General features: G+C 39.8%; 1 protein-coding gene across 4 annotated transcripts in view; it reads left to right on the top strand.

Moving 5' to 3' along the window:
• PRKCA (protein kinase C alpha) overlaps positions 1 to 20,527 on the top strand; it is a 150,449-nt gene that overhangs the window by 31,752 nt on the left and 98,170 nt on the right. The window contains exon 1 of one of the 4 annotated variants that reach the window (XM_066980340.1): positions 10,586 to 10,592. The exons of 2 other annotated variants lie outside the window; for them this stretch is intronic. The gene's annotated coding sequence lies outside the window, so the exon portion shown is untranslated. Of the gene's footprint in view, positions 1 to 10,585; positions 10,593 to 19,929; positions 19,949 to 20,527 lie in introns of those variants that run through there. One more of the 4 variants, XM_066980339.1, reaches the window with a different exon arrangement.

The following is a 20,527-nucleotide window of genomic DNA, read 5'->3' as shown; positions in this document are numbered from 1 at the left end:
TACATCTTTTGGTTTCGTTTTTGAAACTATCAGAGAGAGATAATGTTCTTAAGGACCAGAGTAACTACTGTGGTGCTCTGTGCAAGGACTGGAAATGTAACTGGAGTTGGACTTGGAATGAGGCTCGTTGGAGGGTAACGTTCTTTGGCATTGCCATGCGAGTAGGATTTTGGCAAGACGAGTTGTGTGCTTGTTTGTCAGAACATTTTTTACTATTTTGTGACCAAACTGTTTTGCATAAGTCAAGAAAAAGGTTATTTAGATTGGAGTACAAATGCTTCTCAACATTAAAAATACAAATGGCCTGAAACTATATTCTCTTGGTTCGTATTAGATTGAGCTCCGAGCCTTGGCAGGATTGTTTCTAGACAACTCACATTACTGATTTTCAGATATGGACATGCTTGCTGTTCACTTACAGCTCTCTTTAATGACAAACACTACTTGGAAATGGCTTAATTGGATTGCCTGCTTAATAGCATTAGGATTGTTGTGCTGGTTTAGCTGAGCTCTCACGGTCCTTTGCTGGTTAAAGAGATCAGTAAAGCAGCAAAAAGGAAAGAGAAAGTGCAGCTTTCAGGTAAGTCTTTTGCTCCTCAGAATATTGCTACTTGTAAAATAAAAGGAGGTGTCTGTTGAAGAAGCTACTTATATTCTTAAATTGTTTGATGAAATTTAGCCAGAGCGCTTTGTTATTCCTTTCTGTCCACCAGCTGTATACTTAAACAGCTATACGTGTTTTGGGTTCTGGTCAGCCCAGGATGGACAGAGGAAGTGGTGCCAGCACATGAAAGACTTTCTTGGTTCTGCGTGAGGTCTTGAGCCTACAGCTGTAAGAGGGTCTCTGTCCGACACTACGTTAAAAACCTGTGGGAAGGAGGCAAGGTAACCTCTTGTTGCTCTTCGTCATTTTTAATGCATAACCTCTGGCAATACACGTTTTGCAAAATTTGGTGTTCTGAGTGCTCTAGGCCCTCATGTATTGAGGGGAGAGTTGGAAGAAATAAACAGATGAGTGTCATCGTGGAGTGAAGGATTAAGTGAGAGCAGTAGAGCATGGCATATGGACATTTTTATTGAGCAAAAGACTATGGGTTGGGTTTGTGTGGGGGTTGTGTTTTTTCTTTTCGTTTGATTGTCTGCTTGTGTTTGGTGTTTTTTTGTGTGTTTTTTGTTTGTATGTTTTTGCAGTGGTGTTATTGTTGTTTTGTAGCAGGTTAATATTCCTTCCTGGCTTTCAAAAAAGTTGCTGCAAGTTGTTTGAGGTGTTCTCACCTGGTTTCCCGATAGCTGTGTTCATGTCCCTCGGCTTTGATGGATCCAAGCAGGGCAGTCTCTTTTCTTTGGGGTATGTTTCTGTATAACAGAGAAGACTTCATTGGTCGTGCACTTCAGTATGATTAGAGAAGAATACATGAGATGATAAAATACCCTTTTGTTAAAACTATATAATACATATTTAACAAAATTTCAAGAAGCAGATGGCTAATTAGGTAGTTTGGTGAAGCTAAGCTGATCATATGTTCTAGCTCTAAATAAAAATGTAACAAAACTCGATTTGAATATTTTGAACAGACTTACATAATGTTTTCTAATTAATATTAAGTAAAGCGAGTGCTTTGGGGATTGCGCATATTAATGCGACACAAAATTAACGTTCTGCTTCCGTCTGAATCAGCTTTGTCTGGTGTTGACTGATTCTGTTTTCTGAGGCAACACAAACTGAATGTGGTATTGTGGTTATCATTTCAGTCTGTATAATTCTTTAAAACCACATCTACAATGAAATTAGGTAAATACTAAACATGCATGGAAAACTTAGTTATCTTTAATAACATTTCTATCTAATGAAATTCAAGGGCAATAACTCATTACACACGATAATTCGATTTTGCATGGTGTCTTTCAAGCTGTATGTCAAGTTATTTTCACAGTTAAATGAGGAAAAAAATTACTACAGGAAAACTTTATGAATAAAAACATTCAGTTACATAACTAATTAGAGGGGAAAAAAAAGGAGATGAGAAGCATCTGAAATTCTGTTTTGAAAGTGAAGTGTATCTGAGACAGTTCACTATGGAAATCTGAGGAAAGGCAGTTATTTCCCAACAGAGGGGATGTCGCAGGGAAGATGAACATGGTGCCATATAAGAGGCGTGACACAGGAAAGAGGAAATTCATTTAGGCAAACAGAGAAAAGGAGTTTTAAAAGCAGTGAAGGGCAGCTTTGTAATTGGACCCGGGAATGCAGAAGACGTTCAGCTGCTCTTAAGCTTCCTTTTCTGAAGAATTTGGTTTCTAGAAACTGATCAAATTACATTGTACCATGTAGGACTCTTTGGATTAAATACTGTTGTATCTCTCACTTCCTAGAGTGTGCCATGTACCACATCCATGGTTCTGCACGAAGGCCTGGATTGGGAAATGTTTTCCTCATCAATGTGGTGTGCAGAAGTCAGCGGTTTTTTCTCCTCCCTCCTCTTCCTGATCATGCCTTTTCTTTTTGGTTTCAGAACTGATAAGCTAAATGAGTGTTGATTTTGCCTTTTTTTTTTTAGCGTGTGGAAAGGCTAATGTCTATATGCAAAAATATAAAGTACTTAGTGCTGTCTTCGCATTGCTTAGCTTGCTGTAGAGTTTTTGAAGGCTTTTTTTACAGGATGAGTTAAAACTTCTACAGGGACCTCAGAGTAAAACTGAGTTACTCCATGCTTGCAAACCAGTTACTTTCCTCTCTACAGAAGATTTTCTAAGTCCCAGTTGCAAAAGAACTCAGTGCTGTTGGCACACAAATTAGTGCGGCATTAACATTTTGTTTTTGCTGAAAGTCATCTATCGAGGCAGGGTCAGGAGGGGTGTTTGCAGTAACCTTTTGGCCTTGCTTTTTAGTGCCAGATGACTCAACGTGGCTGTTGCAGCAATGTACAGTGCAGTGTGGATCTTCTGAATGATAGGAGAAGAGGAGGAGAAGATATTTGCCTCTCTCTTTTAATTGATTTCCTCTACCCTTCTCCAACAAGCTGTCAGATTTGAATGTTTGCCTCAGTTTTCTTTGTCATATGTAGAGATAGTGGGCTGGTTGTTCAAAGCTGGCAGGAATCAGCACATATTCTGCCAGTAAGGAGAATTCAGTTACGACGAATGTCTTGGGATATCGGCGGAAGTGGTGGGATTCGTGCAGTGAGTTGCATTTATAGGGCCATCGCCACTGAAGGAGCTGAACGCTGAAGAATGTGAGTGTTTTCCCATATGGAACTTCCCACAATGTTATTCTCTATAAATTTTGAGCCATTGGTTCTGTGACTCTTTCTACTTCGGTTTTATTTCTCTGATTCATTGACTTTGGTTTTAACTATCAGCTAGGACTGGCTGATATAAACTCCCTTACCATCTGAAGAGACTCTTGTGTGCTGGTTTTGTATGAACTCAGCTCTGGCATTTTTGCACAAAAGAACAGATTGAAGTTAGAGGAATAACGTGAGTCCATACAAAACACCAAAGACTGGCTCAGTACACGTTCCTGTTTGCTCCTGCTACCTTGGAAACAAAGGATGGCATGACAACAAAGGCAATTCAGGAAAAAAGGTTAAATTTCACAAACATTAGAAACGTATTCTTGTGGGGAAACTCTTATTATTTCATGGCGTTTCAAGTTTTAGTGTAAGTAAAAATTGTCAGCATGTTTTTTGAACCTCATCTTTGGTTGAAATTACAATATCTTAAGGATAAAAAATGTCATTTTAATCTAACAACATTTTGTAAATGTTAATGTTTTAAGAACAAGATAAACATGTCTCAGGTCTATCTACAGCTAAATTTTTTTGCCTGGACTATTTTTTATATTTTTGTGAGAAATTTGTGGTCAAAAGTTTCCTAGAAACAGGCCAAAAGTGTTTCTTGTATGGATGGAATTTACAGGTAAGGGACCATGCAACATTGGTTCTGCATGTACAGCTGCACTCCTAGCTAAGTTGCTGCAATTTTTATTTTACCCCTGCAGGGTTCTGTACCCTGGCGTGGTAGAGCAGTGTATTACGTGGCTTGTGCATCATCTCACGGAAAGACCTGGAAATTATCTTGATGCTTCTGGTCCATCTGTGTTCTAATGAGTCTGCTAACTAAGGCTGGCGTGGGTACACGGCAGGGGTTGCCCTGCTCGTGTGCAATGCTGCTGGTGGCCTTCCAGGGATGACATTTTTCCGGATACTTCTCCCTGGTTTGTTTCTCAGACCTATATTCTGCAAATGCGTCTGTCTCGATTTCCATAATAACCCAGTTTAGCCAGGATTTTAAAGGCAAATATGTGCCAAAAATGGTATGCTTGAACTCGCACTCAAGTCATATGTAGAAGAGTAACAGCAAGAGAGTTTTTCAGAACAGCGTAATTTTGAAATTCCTTTTTATAAGCTAACTTACATAGGTGTAAGTTCTCAAATTCATAATACTATGCTTTGCTGTTTAGTAGGTCGTTCGAAGGCTATGCCAAAAAAAAGAAGAAAGAAGGTATTTATTTTCTGAGTAAATGCTTCTGGTTTAATTCTGAAGCTCTCTTTATTCATGCTAAGGCAGCAATGAGGTGAACAAATAGTGTTTGCTTCCCTTTTCAGTTCATCTTCAAGAAGTGCTTTTCTTATTTGGTTAGACTTTTCCAGTTCAGTCACCTAGCAACTTCTGAGGGCCTTTGATTCAAACATTAATCTGTAAATGCACAAACAGTAAGAAAACAAGGGTCCTTAGAAATGCTGAGCTGAAACATTAAGAGTCTTGAAGTTAGCTTCTACAACTCAATAATAAGCCATTAGAATTATACTTTAATTCTTAAATGTGCATTTCCAGTAAGGAAACAAATATTTTTTTTAAAAACCATTTGCAAGTTACCATTCAATTAAATGTACTTCGGGAAACACGCAGATACTACAATGTAATGGTGCATCTCACCGTATGTCCACATATTTCCTAAATTAGGATAATCTAATACTAAAACGTGTGTTTAAGCTTTTAGTCCAAGATAGAAAAAGCTTCCTGCAAGAATTTAAGTATTTGTACTTGGTCTTCTACATTTTCAGAAACACTTGCATTAATTTGATTCCAATTTTAACTACTGCATATTCATACTCAAGCATTTCTGCAAGTGTCAGAAATAAATTTGCCTTTTTCTTGCCCCATGACACAGCCATGCAGTACTGTTAGCCAGCAGATCACCAAAGGTATTAAAAGTCAGTATCAGCAGGCCTCAACCTATATTTAGAAAAAAATGAAGATGAAAGACGGCACACAGATTATCAAATGATTAAAGAAAAAATGTAAGAATTATTATGGTAGTATGTGGTATTATAGCATCCATCTTGGAACTGCCGTGTGCTGCATTCCACCAGTATTATTTCATTTTAAAAGTTAGACATGATCACCACCCCTGGGACCCTATTGTCAATAACTGCATCAAAACCCACAGTAAATGCCTCTTTTTTTGTTGTTATTTTTGAAACAATAATGGGATTACTGATAGCCTGAGGAAGCAGAGCACAATACAGCCAGAGAGCAAAGCACAGAAGTAAATGAAAGTACCAAAATCAGCATGTTCCTCAAGATGAAGAAGCAGCGATGCAGTCAGCTTGCATCATTTCGATTTTGCTTGTGTGTAGTGACAGTGAGAAAAAATGTGTAGCAATTGAAGTGATTTGTTTCCAAGTAGTCCGCAAGAAACACAAAACTGACAAAGTTTGCTGGGGGGCTACTTAAGAAGGATTTTAATCCAAGAATGTGCTTCTGCTATTTGAGAACACCTGAATGTTACTTCTGCAAAGTGTGATAATATGCATGATAGAAAAGGGCATTTGTATCTCGTTAGTATAAGTTTGAAATTCTGAATTGCTGAAGAAAACAAGCTGATTTTATTTAGTTCTTCCAATTTGCTTCAAGGCATTTTTCATACAAGGGGCTTCCAGTGCGAGAAGCTTTTATTTGTCCTCCGTGGTCGTACCTGTCACAGCAGCTTCGCGTCTGGGACTGAAGTCTTGATGAAAATGGCACACCGCTGGAAGCTGTCTGCTCAGCTCAGCGTAATGTGGCCATTGCTTCACGTCCTTGTTTCAAATGCTTGTTCTTTAACCGTTATTAAATTAAAGCTGCATGCATAGTCTTCTGCACTGGAATAAGTGAGTGTTAAGCCGGTGGGGTCTTTCCTTACTGCAATGCTATGAAACATCAGTTCGGAGCAATGAAAGTAGTTTCATCCCCATACCTAACAAAATTCACTTATATTTTAGAAATACCTTATTAGCATCTACCGTAAAATGATGACTTTGTGGCAATGTATAAGAAAATGCTTAATCTCCCTCAGTAAGACCATTAATGATGGTCTGTTCTGTATGAATCACTGAAGTGGTTTGTGTATTGTTGAAGGGGAGAAATCGCAAGAGTCATCTCAGCCTCTTCTCCCCAGTGCTGAAAGACATCCCAGCCCCAAAATCCTTCAGCTATTCTGATCTCTTTGCAGATCCTTCTTTTCTTATTAAACTCATCATTTTCCTTTCATTTCTATGCTAGTGTCTCCCTTTTTCTAATAAGAAGCTAATTCCACCTAAGAATTGAAACTTGAAGTTTCTGTGGAGCACAGAATTCAATATACAGAATTCCTAATTAAGGTTTCATTATCCGGCAGTCAAAATTATGGTAGAAAATGTTATTCAGAATACTTTATAATGGTGAAGGACTTGTAATTCAACCACAAATAACAAAAATATTTCTTAAAATAGAAAGTCTTTGAAAGGAATAGTAATATCGAATTCTTCAGTTCCTTCCCACTCCAGTCGTTTCAGATTTGTAATATAGCCTCTCTAGAACGAAGTTTAGAACAAGTCTATTACTAGAAAATGTTCAGTACTGTGCTTACAGTAATACAAAATGTTGATTTAACAATCTCGACTGGAAATCAGAGTCAAGTTAAAAAGGGGACAAATCGAAATTAGCAATTCATATAACCGTATTAAAAAAAAAAGTCTGTTTTGCGTGTATTTTTTCATGAAGTGTGCTGTCACAATGGTTGTTCTGTACAAATGCTTTAAGTATTTTAAAATAAAATCTTATTTAAACCAGTACTGAGACACTTGATGTGTTTCAGCGGAATCCCTTGAGAACATCTTTGCTGTGTGGTACCTAAATACCAGCCGCAGCACCCGCAGTCCCCGTCTGGAGCAGGCGCCAGCTCCGTGCCCCGTCAGACCCCAGCGGGATGCAGCTGCCAGCAGGCTCCTTACTGAGACCTCTCGCGTGACAAGATCTGGGCTGGCACATTAAACCTGTACACATCAACTGCTTCGGAAACCACAGGGAAGCCTTCCTGTGTTTCAGATGCAGACTTTTTCTATTTATATTTTCCTGGATTCATTTCTAGGATTTAATTGTTACAGCACAAAGTTTGGTTCAGAGTTTATCCTAACAGTTTTAGGATTTAGTTTAGGAAGCCAGACACTGTTCAGCAGCTTAGCAAACTACCCAAGCAGTATAGATACACTCCAAGAGAGAGACTCCTCTGGTGTAATCCTTCTCTGGATTCCCTGATGTGAAAGGAGCTGTGATCAGCCACACCAAAAAAAGGATTTTCTGCCTTAGAAATGAATACATTCTTGAGAACATGGTAAGGGAAAAATACAAGCATGAGGAGCCAAAGGATTGTAGTCATTATACTTTTCCAGGAAAGTACTTAAACTACTCTGAAAGAGTATTATTCACGATGGGAGTCTGGTGGAGGAAAATACCCAACTGTATGTTCTGCAGTAAAATTCTTTTTCAGGCTGTCAAAGGCCGTGAATGAGATGTTCATACTTTGAATGAACGCGTTGTCCTTGAAGACAGCCTTGTTTTGAGCAGAATAAAAATAGTAGTTGAAAGGATGGAAAAATGTGTTATGTGTATGGAGCAAAGGAACAAATATTCTGTTCTACGTAGTGTGGCTTATTTCAAGTTTCTGTTATAATGTGGATTTGGGATATTTTGTTGCATATTCTGTGTGCATGTGTGCTAGAACGGGATCATAAAATCCTAAAGTGTCTTCAGTGGATCAAAGATCTGACGAATATTCTGGCAGCAAAGTCACTGTGCTCCCACGGAGGAAGCACAGAGGGAGAACACCAACTGCTGTGAATGGCTGCACCCTAAACCGAGGTGAGCCACCCTAAATCGAGGTGAGCTGTCTGTCCACCCTGGATGATCGGGGTGCTTCTTGCCTGTGTTGCCCAGGCCCTGTGGTTGTAAAGTCCTTGTGCTCTGCTTTGGTTTGGAAACCTGGGGGACCTCTAAAAAGCAGCTTTAATTACTGATTCTGTTGGGCATTACACAGAGAGGGGATTGGAATAAAAGAAGTTAACATTACAAACTGCTGATCCCTTTTGTATAAAAACCTATTATTCAAACTGTGGAGATTCCCTAGAGCTAAAACTATCTTGTAAATGACACATGATATACAGTGTATGCCATAATTTTTTATAAGGTTCTTGATACAAACAATACATTAACAGTTTAAATGATTAAAACAAAATTTCATTAACAGGAAGCAATCAGTGAAATGCATCCTCACTTAAATCTGCTAATACTTTTTGGCTTTTAGTGCTCACTGACGCAGCAGTGTAAATTTGATGCAACGCGTGGTCCAAAAGCTTCTTAGGCTCTTTTAATCTTAAAATCACAAAATGTTGCATCTGCCGAATGTGTTGCTTCATTTGAGAGTCAGGTTCCTTGCTACAAATGAAGACCTCTGATGTGTGTGAACACAGATTTTCACCTTGAGACTCAAATTCTGTACCAGTTAATCTAACAACTACATTGTTAATCCATGTGGTGGCTGGCTACGTTTAGGCATTTGGCAAGCCATGCAGAAGGAAAATATGTTAATTGTCCCCTTGAAAAACAATACCAGCAGAAGTTATACCACAGTCTCTGGCTCCATTTTATTTTCACGTTGTCATTTCTAGTCCAGGCAGGGCGTGAGAGTGCAGTTGGTTTTGTCGCAGATAACATTTGTAAAGTTGGACACATCTGAAAATTATCAAACATCCTTTTCCAAAAAAACATAAAAACTGTTGAAATAAAGACCGTGAAAATGTTAAATGCAGATTAAAAAACATACCTGTAAATAATGCTATTTAGCTTATTAGTATGTTGTAAAAACTAGTGAGATTCATAGATATAGCCACTACCTTTTCCAGTAGCAAAGAGCCAACAAAAATCTGAAATCCTGAAACCAAACATTTAAATGAAGAGAGGTTTCCTGTGGATCAAATTAAATCTGTGATAAATGCTCCACATCCTGGGTCTCAAGGAACATGGAATGTAGCTGCTTTTCCATGAAATTCAGTTGTTTCAATTTCGGTTAGAAAACTTATAAAAGATTGCAGCCTGGAAAAATTAGAGCATATTTTTCCCATCAGATAGAAAAGAGGCAATTAAGACATCTTCTAGGTCAATGAATGAGTCTAGACACACTAATAGCCGCTAGGGAATTTGCATCTACTCTTTCAGTTTGCATAATATGTCCAGAATTTGGTCCAAAAAGGGAAGGAATGAACCAAAAATGATGAAAGTGAGTGTGCTCTACTTACAGGGGACTTAGGTCTGACAGTCCTTGCACACATGCTGCTTGGCCCTAAATGAGCTTTTTGCTACATTTCCTGTATATGCAGTGAGATGTAAGTTGACATGATTAAATGCCTAACCGCTCACTGTGTAGAAGGAAGGCAACACTTAGAGACAAGAATAAAGATATAGCAGTTTTTAACCTGAAATCCCTAGGAAGGAAATCTTCAGTAAGTGTCCTACTAATGGGAAGCAAAAGGCACGAGGCAGTGCATTAGCTCTCGTTCGGTCGTGCTAGCATAGGGAATTCTCATTATTTGAAGCAGCGTGCTCAGACAGGCCAGCTCCAGCCAGGCAGCAGTGGCTGGCTCTGAGCACAATGCATATACAGGTTATGCTATTAATTTAAACCTTATTTTACTTCATCCAACATATAGGATGAGCTTAATCCACTCGTATCTAAATGCCAATGCTGTAAATTTGAAACTGAGAGGTGCAGTGAATCCTTTTACAGCCTGTGTGGAGAAACAGGCTCTCCTCAGGTGTGATTAGTCTCATCCTAACGCATTTTCCTAATAGAGCCCATCTTTTCTAAGGGGACACCTGTCCACGTGATGCAGGCATTTACATCAGGACGTGATAAAGCACTTCTTTTCAACGTAGTGCCTGCTTCCCTCCAAGCAAGGAGCTCAAACAGCTCTGAACTCCGTGAGAGCCTAAACACGTAGGTGAGATAAATCCACCGGTGTGCATTTATAAGCTTGTGATAATCAGGAAACCCAATGCAATTCCCCCTCCCACTGTAACTTGGTGAATCATAATGCTTCAGTCAGGAAAAAAATGACTTTTTCTTATTTACGGATCAAAATCAGCTGTAAACGAGGCATAAAACCAAGTGATGCCTCACCCAGCAAAAGCAAGTGAAGAGCTGGGTTTGTGCTGTGACAGTAGCGTCCCTGAGCTTCGAAGGGAGAGCTCTGCTGACGGTATTTGGAGGAAGCCAGGAGGGTGTTAACCTGAATGTAAGTCCTTGTGTGAACAGAAATGCTTTTTTCTCTTAAAGCGAAACAGATTTTATTGTAGATTCCTCTCAAACAGAATGATAAATACGTACAGCGTTACTGGAAGTGGAATTTAAATGGACACTGTATGCCTGAGAGGCGAGTCGTGCTCTGAAAAGGCTGAAAGCCATTTGAGTATGCTGGGGTTTTAATAATTCCTGGATCAAACAACTATCCTGAAGTAGAAATAATTTTCCACATTAAAAGGATGGTATGGGGTTTCATTTCTTTTCTTCTTTTACCACAGGTAGTTTTTAAAAACCATTTAACAAAGCCTCACATGCAAGGTCCTGAAATGAAGAGGCCAGCGTAAAGCACAGGAGACTGACTTGTACTGTACAAAAGCTCCTGAAAATGAGCTGAAATAGGCATCACTGTAAGGCAGAACAGCGTGTGCCGTGGTCCCGAAACACCAGCAGTGTAATGGAAGCTCTGCTGGCTCGGGCTGCGTCTTGCTCCAAAACTGTCAGATAGTTAATGCGAGGGAGAGACTCTTAGAAAGTTAAGCTATCACATTAATATTTAAAATTTCTAATTTTTGGCTTGCATTGAATGAGTGAGGAGTTTATAAATGCTATGAAGTGTAAAGAGCCATTTTTTGGGTCTATGTCAGTATTTTGAAAGGCGTAGATGTGGCCCTTTCATGCCAAGCATCGATGGCTTTCAGTACCCGATCTGCTGAATTCCCAGCGCCGTGTTTGTTCGCGCAGGAGAGTTCGGCCTCCTTTTTGTGTCTGCACATTCGAAGGGAACAAGCACTCTTATTTCAGAAGGCCGTAATCCATCATTGCTGCAGGGATCTTGGGAATAGTGACTTTTTGGTGCATCTTTCTACAGACGTGTCCTCATCTGCTTTGAAATAAGGGGTTGAGTGGGTCGTGTGCTGTGGAAGTACTTTCTTCCACGTGCTAAATGCTAGGAATGTGAGCTGGGATTAATGTTTTCTGCAACCTGTGTTATAACTTAAGTTGTTATAAACATCTTGCCATGAAAGTAGCTTAATATTTTTGCCTTACTCATGACAGCAGAAGTGGAATTATGAAAGAACTAAGGAGAGCTGAATAACGGATTCAACCAGAATTTCTTAGTAATATAATATGTTCTTATTAGATTAAAGTATTAAGAAGGGAGAAAAAGCTCAGATTTGCATATTCCTTTAATAGGTTATTTTCAGCTTCCATTGAAGCAGATACATTTTTAGCAGATTGACTTAAATGCCAATTGGGTAATAGAGCAAGAAAAGCCATAATCTTTCTTTAGAGCAGAGAGTCATTTAAAGCTGAAATAATGACTAATTACCACAATTGAACTTGTGAAACCCCTTGCATTTGTTAATAGACTTACTGTGTTAATGGCTCTGTGAATGGATGTAAAAGCCAAACTAAGAAAAACCTTGTGTACTTCGAAGACATTAATAGGAGCTCTTGTTTTCCCCCACGAACAGGAGGGCATGAGATATCAGTTTACGCTGTGTAGCAGTAGCTTAAAGGAAAAGTTTTCAGTTTTGGTAGGATTTTTATAAAAGCTGAAAGCAATTGAAACAGTATCTTATTGAAGAAGTTTTGTATTCTGTAAAACAGATTTTTGAAAAGACTGAGATTCCATTGTGCAGTAGGAAAATTGATACTCAGCTCCTGATCCTATTAATACTTGGTATTGCTATTATTGCTAGTAGTATTACTGCTATTAGCTTTAGCTTAGCAGAAGTACACCCAAGAAAAGGAAGAAGAAAACATTGAAAACAAACAAGCAACAAAAACAAAACAGAAACCCCACCTCTCTATTCTGCAGTTGTACTGTAAAGCAGCGAGGACGTAGAAAGAAACAAATATAAAGGCTTTGAAATCAGGAGACCGGGGCTGTATCCTCAGCTGGTTCAGTCCGTGCTGTCAGCACTGCACATTTCTAAATGAATAGAACACATTTTTTCAGTTCCTTTTTTTTTTGTTACTCATCTTTAATTTGTTCCAAATTCTGAGTCACTTTCATAAATCTGTTTCTAATGAGTTCTATCCAGTCAGTGAGTCGCAGAGCAAATAGATCGATGGGTTTCTCAGCCGTGCAAGTTCTCACCAATCACATTTAATGCAACTCAGGCTCCGTATTTTTTTTCCCTGGAATTTAACAATTGATATTCCAAAGCAAAGTCTTAGGCTTCCGTGCTACGTAATGCTAAAATAATGGAGTAGCAGATGGCTGGGGAAATGGGACAGAACCTGAAAGTGGAATTTTCCTCTGTCTGATCTGGGTTGAGAAGATGCTGCGCCTTCCTGGGCGGGCGCCGCGGTGCTGTGCCAGGGTCGTGGTGCTGTGCCAGGACCTTTCTGCGGTTCCCTGGCTGAGCCCACACGTAGATCCATCACTGCTTGTGCAGGAAGGGGCTTTGCTGCCTCAGCGGGGGAGCCCCTGATGTGACCAGGAGGGAATCCTGCAGTAAGTCAAAAAGAAGGGTCTGGCCCAGGGCCAGGGAGGAGCAGCCGCAGAAGCATTTCGTTAAGCAGTGATGCTGATTTACACCTGGGGGAGGTAGGTGTGAAGCTGCAGACTGACCTTCCTCCCTCTAGTCCAGAGTGGGACGGGTTGGTGGTGGTTGGCCTGTGTCAGAGGAGAACTCTTGCTGCAGAGGCAAGGAGCTGTTCTAGGGTTGCCCTCCAAGTCCAGGGAGATGGTTTTATCCTAACCAGTGAAGAAACTAATTTCCCAAAGAAACTTCCTATGGAAAGACTCTGGCTGCAGTGTGTTGTGACCTCTTCACATCCTTGCTCCCTCTCTCCTGTCTGCATGCCAAAGACCTGGTTTAGTCTCATTTTAACACTGCACTGAATTTACAAACGGCACGTTTGCATATTAACCATAACAGCTTTAAGGCAAAGTTCCTGCCACACCAAAAATTCATGTTGTCATCAAGTAATACTGAAAGTTTCTTATAAAGCAGTGTGTTGATGTACGATCCTATTGTTTGTGGGATTCACTTTTTCAAACTTTGTAGCCTGGAACTCATTACACCACTTCAACATAATTCATGTCGAATTAATCTGTGTGCGCCAGTTGGAATCTACTTGGAATTTGTTATTTTCCAGCCACTTCTCTAACAGTTTCACATTGTTTACAAGGAGAACATGCAGTCTTATATGTATCTTGCTTTCATAGTTTTTCTGCATTTTTTTTTAACTCAATTTGTGAAGGATTTAAACACCTTGCAGCATGCAGCATTAAAAGGCATAAAGTAATTGCAAATAAAAAACATTTTTGGCTGCAATAATGGACTGTGCATGATCAGAAATATTAAACAGCATTTAAGAAGTGTGGGTGAGATGTAATGAATGAGCTGTATTATATAAAAGTGCATTATTCAGGCTATTGAGTATGAGGTCTAGAATTTGAATCTTGCAAGGGAGAAAGTGGCTTTTTTTTAAGCCTTGCTCCAAACTTACTGTAGGATAATCTTTGTTGCTAAACTGAGACCTCAGGAGAAAAGTTGCCAAGTTGATCCATTAGGACTTAGAGGCAGCACTGAGTATCTGGTTTATGCCCTGGCTTGGGAAGTAAGAGATGCATAAACATACGTGGTAGCACTGGGGAAACTATGTAAGCAAGGTGACTTTCTGGATTGTTTAACAGACGTGGAGGTTTTGTCATCTGCGCTGAGTTTTTGCTGTTTTCCATTAGCATCGTATGGGCCTGGTGGAACAACAAGGAAACCTTGTCCCCCTGAAGTGCTTTAATTATGGCATCCGTGCCTTTTCTCTCTGTGGGCTCATGGGAATCTCTCGGCAGTCCTGTCTGTGCACGACGTTTGCTGGGACTGGATGCATGTTCTTGCGTTCGTGGCTGTGCGTTGCGTGCGTGGATGCGGGCAGTTCTGCTCCCAAAGCAGCGTCATTTAGAAACGTGGGACCTGACTGCAGCCTAGAGCCGAGCTGTGCTGCCCGGTAGGACGCAGCTCCATGTTTGGTGCATTATGCATCTAGTGACTAACTGCTCCCAGATGTCGTGCTGGGGCTGGGTGCCAGGCCGAGGGGCTGGTTTTCCTTGTGTTTTCCCTCTGCCCGGCTCACCGAAGTGCTAGAAGAGCACTAGGGCTAAGCAGGGAGTCTGATGACACCTAATTTTTGCCACATACTTTCTCCTTCCTGCAAAAAAATGAAATAGGTCCATTTTAACTGACCCAAGTATCTAGTGGGGTGATTTATACCATGCTTTTAGCAACAACTTCTCTTTAAAATTAATTCACCTACCAGCACTTTTAGTGGTCTTGCAATAATACAGCATCCCAGGTGTCCATGAGTGAATTGTGGAGACTTCATAAATGACTAATTTATAATGATGTTAAATACATCTTACAAAAAGGCTTGATTGCTTTGTTGCACTGTATATAAGAGAAGGGACAGTTGAGTTAGTGGGGGAAATAGTTATTTATGTCAGAATGTCAAAAGAAAGTGGTTTGAGCATTTTCTTTTCAAGAGATATTTGTGTATATTTTTTTTAGCACAAATGAAAAAAATAGAACGCTTTCTTATTTTGCCTATTAGTAATCTGTGATTTTAAAAACTGTTGACTAAAGCTGAAATTAGTTTGACTTTTGGCTGTTTTCCTAAACCACAGATTTGAGGTGCGCTGATTTAGCTTTTCAGTTGCCTTTATGATCTCTTTTAAAGTGCTAATATGTCACGAAGTAAAATATTGAAGAAAAATAATCAGAAAAGACAGTAGTAACAGAAAGTAATTTACATCAGTTTTGGACTTGACCCTTTCTTTTTGTGTTTCACAGTCAGTAGAAAGGAGTTGCAATCTCAGAGCTCTGGTAGAATGCTTCTTTTTGGTTTCTTGGGCTTGAATGATGGCTTACTCAATTCTAGTCCCTCACTGCTGCTTGAAATGCTTGTCCTACAGTAAGCAATATTCTCAGACGAATGTCTGCTAGCATGTCGCTGACGTTTATGCCTCGCTTATTACTTACACTAATATATTGCTTTTAGTAAATGTAGGGCACAGAAAATAGTATTTACCTTGCCACATCATGAGAAAACTACTCATTCTGTGTGACATAAACTGAGAAATACTGTTTATATTGCTGCTTTAGTGAGCCAAGAAAAACTGCACAAATATGTCATGACCATACTGTGGAAAATGCTTGAATACTGTTCCTAGTGTATTTGCAGTCAAGGTTCTACCTATGATGTAATAACAAGACATAACAACGAGAGTATGTCATATGACATATATGACAGAACAACAAGAATAACTGTTATTGTTTTCTAAGAACTCAAGCTTAGGCTTAATTTTGAGGAATATTCTGAGATAAAGATTGAATTCTCAGAGTGTTTTCTGTGCTTGAAAAATGTTTTGATATCTTTGTCAACCATCTAGACAGCCTGAAGAGAGCATCTCCGTTCATTGACTTCGTCGTGCAGGATGGATTGAGTTCTGACATTCGCATAGGTCGTTAGCACGTGGCTGCTCTATCTCGTATAAATCTAGCATAAGTCTAGGCTGCTACGGAGGTCTTGTATCCGTTTATGTGCTCCGGGAACATTCACATTCTGTACATCAAGCTAGCTCAGGGAACAGATCCAGCTAAAATCCAACGTTGCCAAAAAAAAATTGGCTGCATAAATATCAATACATAGAAGCGAGCAGACAGGACCGCTGGTTTTGACAGTAATGTGCCATATGTCAAATGAAAGTGGTCGTGTAACCCTGACTGGAGAAATCATCGCTGCGCCAGCTCTGGCTCCCAGTGCAGTGTTGCCTTGAGTGTGCAAATGTTTGAGATGGCAAAGCACGGGGAGCCAGGATGCGGGAACTGGTCAGGGCTTTACACGAATATGTGGTGGTGAATTAGTAGACCAGGGGGTACCATTGGTTTAATTTGCCTGAAGTCATGCCCAAGTTGTAAGAGTTACAGTGACCGTACAATGAGAAATTCCTCTGACTGTTGCCATATTGGTTTCCTTGCTGCAAATCTCCCATCCTCACCTACTTCTTTGTTTTGAAAAATATTTTTCTTTGAAAGTTCTACTGCAAATGTAAATAATTCATTCGTAATTAAATGTCCTGTTTCCATGGTTTCATGTTTTGTTGTGTGTATTACCTACTTCGGAACCCACAGGCATTTCCTATAAATACCACTTTTGCTATTTGGAAAGAATTGCTGTAGCTTGTGTCAGTCACTCAGCCATGTAATTTTCATAACTACCAGACCTAAGAAATGAATCTGCTTCTTGGAAGTGAATAATGTGTCCTTCAAACATGCTGGGGAAAAAAATCTTCCACCCATTGGCTAGGGGTGAATGTTCTTAATTCTTTAATTGGTTTCTCTATGAGTTTGTTGTCTTAAGTGGTTTAAATTACTTTGGCAATAGATTTCAGACTGTAATTGGTCTAGTGCAGAGTTTGTTGTTGTTGATTTCCTGGGAGGTTGCTGTTACTTTGGGGTGTTTTCTGTGACTGCTGAGAGGAGGAAAGTGACATTGAAGCTTCTAGCAGATGACCCTTTGTAAGATGTATTTAATTGGATAAGACTTGCAACAAATATTGGCCATCTGTTGCATAACATCAAAAAAGTGGAGAGAAACAGCAACAGGAAGAATCTTAAATGAACAAAATAGCTTCAGTTTCATGATACGGTACAGTGCAAAGCAGGATGGATGTGGTTAAGTTGTAAAACCCCAGCCTGAACCCGTTGTGAAAAGTGTCCAAATCCACTATCAGTTGGTTTCATTAGTATCTCTCATGTCCAGAAGGAGAAGAACTTCTTTTTAATTTGTATCCTTTGAAAATTTCAGCCATGTTTATTGAACCTTCCCACTTTTGTGCTGTTCAAGTCATGCTTTGGGTAGGTTGAGAAAGGCAGAGAATAATTATTACCATGCAAGTCTGTGTTCTCTTGGCGTGGAGCTTGCAAGGCCTTGGGCAGGAATGGCAAGGGGCTGCTGGCACTTGGACCGTGAAACTGCGGTGGTCCAAAATCCTGGAGAAGAGGAGGTGAAAGCTTCATTCTTACAGGGTGTCATGAGCTGCTGTAGTGTGACACCTTCTCCCACCATACGTCTCATTCCCTGCTTCTACCCTTTGCATTTTCTAGTGCACCACTGTGAAGGCTGTTTTGTATGAAGGCAAATGAAATTATCAAATTATAGCCAGTATAGACTAAATTATAAGACCTGAATTTTAATAATGATTACAATCCGGCATCAAATTGGGAATGTCTATGTATCTTCTAACTAAAGCTACTAAGTTCTGCACTGCAAATCCAGTAATGCAATGAATACTGCCAATTTTGTTATATCCAAGTGATTTGTTTTGGTGACAGCAAGAGACTAAATAATGATTTTCAATTTTTTTTTGTGTCTGTTGGGCACAAAATTAATATCTTTCAGTTTTAATGCAGTCATGTTAGCACAGAATACACCACAGAACAGGCCACAGAACTGATGAACTGTGCAAACAGGAATGAGCTGATTGTCGGAGTTAAACTTGCTATCCAAATGTGCTTTATTTAAACTCTTATGGAGATAATGACTAACATTAAACAATATAAGATTTTTTTTTGTGACAAGATTTAAGAAGTTTTATAATTATCTTTTTGATTTAAACTTCCCCAAGCTGAAAGGAACTGGAAAGAGCAAATGAAGTCACACTGATGGGAAGGAAGCCTGTCTGGGCTGGTATTCCTGTAGATCAAGGATCGTGATTATTTTCTTACCTGAATTTATGTAATTCTACGTCAAACATAAACGTTAAATAGCATCGAAATGCTATAATAACATTTACTTTGTGGGATTAGATCTTCATCCTTTAGAATGAACTGCTCTGCTTTTAAAAATAAATGGGCAAGGCACGAGTATTTTGCTTTAATACTTCTGAAGCCCCATTGCACTGCTCTGGATTCATGATCGTGTGAAACTTAATGTCAAAGGATGCTATAATCCTTTTAATAACTTTTATATATGCAAGTAAATGTAAAATTGGATGATTATGCTTGTTCTGTTAGTAATGGGAAATTAATTCTCTTAGCACAATTGTGTCTAAGCAGGAATTACAGGCATCCTATTTCTATTAGTGTAGTAGTTGGGATATGGTTCTGTTCTTATTTTAAACAGCTTGTTCCATGTCATCTTGGCCTCACTTGTTCACATCCTGGAAGAAAAAAAAAAAAAAAGAAAAAAGCAACAACAAAAAATCTTTTGGCAATAATGGAATTAGCATGTGGATTGTGTTTACTGGCAAGTAAGGTTCATTAATTTTGTTAGTGTGTTGTAAGGTTTCTCAAACACAACTGAAAACATAGACCTAAATTCAAAATACACTGAAATACTTCGTGTGCAGCTCTTGGCATCCAGCTCTGGCGTTTCACTTGTTTTTGTGTCCATTACGAGCCATGCTAAAGGAAGGAACTGTTTTGGTTTACAACCACCCGTAGCTTGGTATCATTAATCTGTTAAGTTAAGTGTCGAGAAAAACAAGCTATAAAACTCATAGTAAAATATTTCTCAAGCTCTGATGGTAAAACCTTCCAGCTGTTTGAGGACGACCTCTGTCTTTCCTCCGATTTCCACGCTTCCAGCTGGGAACCGATTCAAACATGACCGTGAAGCGTGGCGCAGCCTGCGATAAATTGACCGTGGGGGTGGCTGAGCGTCAGGTGAAGGGTGAAGAAATCGCCTGCGTCCCTCGGATGGTTGTCTTCAGCAGGTTTAGCATCTTGTGGCTGAGCACGAAGGCTTGTGGCAGAGCTTGGGGCATGGGAGCGATTCCCATGTCGGAGGAATGCCCATGCGATGCCTCTCGCTTCTACTGAGGGCTTACTTACGTAGGACCACGATCGCTGTATGCGAGCAGCACTGGCAGAGGCGGTTCGCGGGGATTTCCAAAAGCTCTTTGCTTTCCGTTGGCTTCCTGCAAGGAGCCGTCCAGGATTCCAGCTGTATTACAGAATAAAACCCAACAGCTGCATTCTGGAGATCGGTTTCACATCGCATCCTGTCGGTTCAGACAGGCCTGAAATACAGACAGCCTGTGCTGCTCCCTGCTACTCGCCCTCTCAGCCCTTTGTTTCTGCGCTTGGTAATATCCCAAGCTGAAGACAGCTGCTTTGTTTAAGACATCCCCTTTCTGAGGTTCAGCTCGTTGCTGAACGAGTGAAAAACTCGAAGGACTAACGCTCAGTCTTCACAGGAAGCATTTGTGGTCTTTGTGTTGTGCTAGTTGTTTAATTGCGAGCGCCGTGCCCTGCCTTGCTGCTGTGCCTGTGCACTGCTCAAAGCAGGCTACAGCAGGCACCTGCAGCGCCTCTGGTGCTGTTCTGCAGCCTGGTGAGATCAGGTTTTTAATCTACAATGAATTCGAGCCTACAGAAGTGATATAAAAAGTCTGGTATTGTGGGTCATCTTTTTTGTCATTGCGAGTTCTTGAAATAGCTATTTCAGTTCTGGTTTTGATAGATGGCTCCTGGGTTATTATTCTTTTATAAAATGGGACACCTCAAAGGAGCAAGATTAATAGCTTCATGAAATTTTAGCAAGGACTTTTCATAGAAATGGTGATCTCTGTCTTTAAAAAAGTACATAGTTTAATAACTGGGTTGAAACAGTGTTGAATACTTTGTATTCTGTACTTGAAAAATACTTTAATATTTTGAAAGTCTTCTGTTTTGCAAGCATTGCAGCACAGTTTTTGGGGAAAAAACAATATAAGGTACTTTCTTTTCCTTGTAATTGAAAGTAGAAATGACAGATCTGGGAAATAGGCTATGTGAGATATTTTACTATATCCCAACTGTTTAAAAAATGTTCCATATGTAGCTGCAGGAAAATATTCATTGCTTTATCCCCCGGCATTGCTGTAAATGAAAATATGTATGCAGTCTCTCCCAGGCATGCAGGCTGTATTTG

The sequence above is a fragment of the Anser cygnoides genome, chromosome 19 (genome assembly GCF_040182565.1).
Source record: "Anser cygnoides isolate HZ-2024a breed goose chromosome 19, Taihu_goose_T2T_genome, whole genome shotgun sequence".
Lineage (NCBI taxonomy): Eukaryota > Metazoa > Chordata > Aves > Anseriformes > Anatidae > Anser > Anser cygnoides.
Note: the sequence above shows the minus strand (reverse complement) of the source record. Positions and strands in the feature narration are given on the sequence as shown.